The sequence below is a fragment of the Cibotium barometz genome, chromosome 30 (genome assembly GCF_041138505.1).
Source record: "Cibotium barometz isolate CiBa-2024 chromosome 30, ASM4113850v1, whole genome shotgun sequence".
Classification (NCBI taxonomy): Eukaryota; Viridiplantae; Streptophyta; class Polypodiopsida; order Cyatheales; family Cibotiaceae; genus Cibotium; species Cibotium barometz.
In genome coordinates, this window is record NC_141075.1 from 24,357,176 (window position 1) to 24,362,463 (window position 5,288).

Sequence of the window (5,288 nt, forward strand, 5' to 3'; positions counted from 1 at the left end):
CATAAAAGGGGAAAAAAAGCCTTAAAAAGGGGGAAGATCTTCCCTCCCCATCCAGGGCAGTGTGTAAACGCCCTAAGGTGTGCTTCATGGCCAAGGCTTAAAATTGAGGTGGCTTTATCCCCATGGCCAAATGCAGCTCGAGAGTCAACCTCCCTATTCATGAGTCCGAGGGTGGACAACTTCGATCCACTCCACTGCCTAAGATTCTTATTCATGTGCCTTCTTTGATGTTTCAATACCACAATGCTCCTTGAAGACATGTTTGATGCCTTTCAAGCACACATTTGGCTTGACATCATGTACTTCACATGTGCTCATCTCAATAAAAGTAGAGGTATACACGACATGAGCCCATTGGTGCTTCCTTTGACTAGTCATGCATATGCTTTTTTACATCAGCCAACCTAGGTCATCTTCTATTTCTTTATTGTTATAGATCTTAGCAATGCTCCGCAGCTTCATAAACATGGTACATTTCTTAGTCTCATAGGGCATTTTAGCCTGTCTCAATAAATATCTCTATCACAGGAGTGAGATTTTTTTATATTTTATTACTCAATTTTTGTAAAAGAAATCTTGTAGAGCAAGCTCACGCAAAAATAGCCTTGTAACCTATTTTTAGTAATAATAAAACTATAAATACTCAAGCGGAGATGCTTTTGACACACGCTTAGGGAAGGCAGTTGGTACCCAATCTGGTGTTTTCTTTTTGGCATTTGTACTTTCTGCTTTGCACACTTTCCGAGGTCCGATGTTTTCCGTCACATTGGTATCAGAGCATGGCTACGCTCTGTCCATCAAAGGGTGTGTGTTTAGGGCACTCGGATGGCCCAGCATGGGATTAATAACCTTGTGTGTGAAGGTAACAGAGTGTCGACACGAAGCCCGAGAGACCAGCATGGACAAGCAACGCCGACTAGGACGGCCCGCAATAGTGAACACCAGCATAGGCCAAGCGCACACCACAAGGTATTACAATGACGGGATACCCTCCAACGCGGGCCAACAAAGCAAGAGGCAATTGTTACCCATACGGTCGACAGTGGAGCAACGGACGTCTAGCATCACCGGTGTCAATAGTCGACGGTGCTGGCACACACATTGGCAACAAGGAGCAAGTAGCACGCATGTCTCTTTAAGTGACAAATACAATAGAGACTTCGTTCTACCCTTTCCATCCTCTTTGTGAGCCCTTCAAAACACCATATGGGATAAAAGGAAGGCTCCATAGTAGCGCAAGCGAAGAAGAAGAAGAAGAAGAGGAAGAAGAAGAAGAAGAAGAAGAGGAGGAGGAGGAGGAGAGAGAGAGAGAGAGAGAGAGAGAGAGAGAGAGAGAGAGAGAGAGAGAGAGAGAGAGAGAGAGAGAAGGAGAAGAGGAGGAGGAGAGAAGAGGAGGAGGAGGAGGAGGAGGAGACAAAGAAGAGGAAGAAGAAGAGAAAGAAGAGGAAGATGAAGAAGAGAAAGAAGAGGGAGAAGAATAAGAGAAAGAAGAGAGAGAAGAAGATGAAGAAGAGAATACGAAGATGAAGAAGAGGGAGAAGAATAAGAGAAAGAAGAGAGAGAAGAAGAAGAGAAAGAAAGAAAGAAAAAAGAAGCGATTATGAGCCCAAAAGTGTTTATTGTTATATGATTTTGACCAGCCCAGATACAATGGTTTTAGATGTTTTTTCGGGACTTGGGTAGATTTTCCAATTATGCACCTAACTCAAGGCCAACGTTATTCTATGCCGTGTGGTTATTTCAGTTAACTAGTTTATAGACTTGAGATTATGCATGCGGGTAGGCATGTTGCTTTGTGTGGTGTAGTTTAAGGCACTAGAACAGATGGTGCAGTCCCGCTCCAATCGTTTCATGGAAGTTGACAAATCCTCGCAGCAGGTGGAGGGCAGTGAGGTTGCACAGCCACGGGCATTCGGTCTTCGGAAACCGAATCCAATCGACAAACGAGACCGAACGAACTGTCCAATAATTAGAGCGGGGCCTTAGCTACGGAATACGAGAAGCAGTTATTTAAGACCATCCTTAAATTCTGACAATTATCAGGTCGATTTACACATGATAAGTCCTCATCTTTACCAAATCATTACATTTTTAGTTATTTATGAATTGTTTTAAATTCTCTATTTTTTTAGCTTTTTCATTTTGTAGCCAACAATACATCAAGGTAAGGCTTTCTTACTTTTTGATTTTATTTTATGTCATCAAGTTTTATTTAATATTTGTTATTTAAGTTTATTTTTGTAGCAACTTTTAAAAAGTTTCAAATGCACATGCTATCTTATTTTCATCACCTGTTTTGACATTAAGCTAACAAATAATATATAGATTTATGTATGTTTTTCTAGTCTTAATTTATTTTGCCAATACCTTGGGAAAACAAAATTTATATTCCAAACTCGCAATACATAATGGATTTGAACTAACTTACTAACATTTTGATCTTAGTGTTGCAATTTATTTTGTAGAAACAAAGTGAATTTTGGATTTATACAATTGGATTCGAGTGTTACTCACTGAACTCTGAGTTTGTCTGAGGTATTCCATGTCCATGAGAACCTCTGAGCCATGACTGATCAGCCTCTAAGTCATGTTCGGACCTCTGAGTTTACTTCGCAAACCATACCAATTTTGGCTTAAACCAGGGTTAACTCTACGTTAACTAGTTGTGTGCACTGGTATAATTTTGTCAGGATTAATTGCGTGTTAAGCGGCTGTGTGAGCAGACATATTTTTGTTCAAACCAAGGTTACCTTGCATTAACCAGCTCTGTGCACTTGTATAATTTTGTCAAGATTAACTACATGTTAATTGGCTGTGTGCGTTGACATATTTTGGTTTAAACCAAGGTTAACTATATGTTAACCAAGTGTGTGCACTGGTATATTGTTAGGATTAACTGTGTGTTAATCAATTGTGTGCACTGACAAGAGGGTATGTTAGTCATAACCTCTTTGGTCAAATAGGGATGCCTTGCAATCATTGCTTACACATGGGAACGATTAATGCGTTTAGTCACCCATGTGCGCTGATATTTACAATCGAGGACAATTATCTTCTCAACATGGAGGACTATCATAGGAGTGAGATTTTTTTGATATTTTATTACTCAATTTTTGTAAGAGAAAACTTGTAGAGCAAGCTCAAGCAAAAATGGCCTTGTAACCTGTTTTTAGTAATAATAAAATTATAAATACTCAAGCGGGGATGCTTTTGGCACATGCTTGGGGGGGGCACTTAGTACTACCCAATCTGGTGTTTTCTCTCTGGCATTTGTACTTTCTGCTCCACACACTTTTTGAGGTCCATTGTTTTCCCCTCTCTCTCTCTCTCTCTCTCTCTCTCTCTCTCTCTCTCTCTCTCTCTCTCTCTCTCTCTCTCTCTAAAGTTACACCCCCTCTGCTCGCGTCCCCCACCGCCCCCCTTTTTTTCTCCCTCTCATTTTTAAATATTCATGCTTGTTGGTCAAGTGTAATTAACTGCTCACGAGCCTCCTGGGCTACTGTTGAGCTATCACACTCACACTCCACAATTCTTAGTGTTCCATTAAAATAAAAGCCCAAATTATGTAAAAATGTGTATGAGCATATTTGGTTCCTTGAGATGTCCAAGATGACACCCAAAAAAATGGCATTCTTTCCCCCAAACAAAGGTGCCTCAAAAACGTGCGCCAAAAATAGCCAAATCGCCTCAAAGTGGCATGTGATTCGTTGCTAATAGAATGGCCCCATGAGGTGGCAAAAGTGGTGCTTTTTTTTCCACTATAAAAACAACCCTTTTTGAGAGGCAATATCTCCCAAATTGCGAGGAATCATAAGACTTTCCACGAGACCATTTTTAAGCTCTCTGAAAACTCACAACTTTGTCTGGGGGTCTTGGAGCAAAATTTCGTCATTTAGGGCTCTAAAACAACCCTGCAATCTTGTGGCACAAAGGCAATGTTTCAACGTAAAACAACTTTAATATCAAGTTACAACCATTGTTTAGGGACTCAAATGAGTGAATAAGCTAGGTTGTAAGGAAGCAAAGTTGTTTTACTATTAAAAACCCACAATTCTCTTCCAAAAAAGTATATGATCATAAAATGATAGGAAATTAAGTTTTAGGCATGGCTAGGCATTCTAAGCAAAGTTGACTACTATGAAAAACCCACAACTCTCTTCCAAAAAAGTATATGGTTCTAGACATGGCTAATAATTTTAAGCCCAAAAAAATATAGGGCATCACATCTAACGCTCTCTCAAAAAGCTTTGTCCCTAGAGCTAAAGGAAGGAAACTCCAAAACTAATCTTTCTAAATCATCCCAAGTAGCATCTTCTACAAGGTGAACATCCCAATTAACTAATGCTTCTTCTATAGTCTTATTCCTAATAAGCTACCTAATCCTCCTATCTAAGATTGCTTCACAATTCACTTTGATAACTTGTGTTCTCCTAATCTATTTGCGTCCTATAAAATGTGAGTGGAGCACATAGCAAACTAACATGAAAAACATGATGAGTTTTTATACCATGTGATCTCTTTTAAGACCTTGAAGGAACCATCATACCTATGAGATACGCTCTTATCTCTCCCTAATTTTAAGTTACTTCTCTCTTAGAAAGACCATTTCTCCTCCTTTGAACTCACGTGGAATCCTCTTCTTATCATAATATTTTTTCTTTCTATCTTGGGCCTTCTTTATACACCAATTGGCAGCATTCTCCATCCTATCTAACATCTCACAAGATACCTCTATTCAATTAGTAGGATCTAAAAAATTTGTAGGCATCTTGTAATCTTGACCATAGATAAGCTCAAAGGAGACATCCCAATATAACTATGCCAAGAACTATTATAAGCAAACTTAACTAACAGTGAGAATTCAGTCCATTTAGTTTGCTTTCATTTACATACACTTCTTTGATCTTGTATTCTAGGTTAAGTTTACTTGCGAAGACTTCACATTATTGTGTTTTTTGTATAATTTTGTTTGATAGGACTTCACATCAAGATTGTAATCATTAGTAACACCAACATGCATGAAAATAAGTTTCTAGGATTATACATATATGAAATAGTTTCTTGCTATAGCTTTATTCTAGGATTGTACATATATGAAATAGCTTCTATAAACCTAAAAAATAAGTTTCTAGGATTGTACATGTAAGAAATAGTTTCTTGCTATAACTTCATTTTTGTAGTGTGTTACAATGTATATTAGAAATTTATGCCTTTGATCTTGTATTTTGGGGTAAGTTTACTTTACATTGTGTTTCTTGTAATTTATATATATATAGAACTTCACGTTA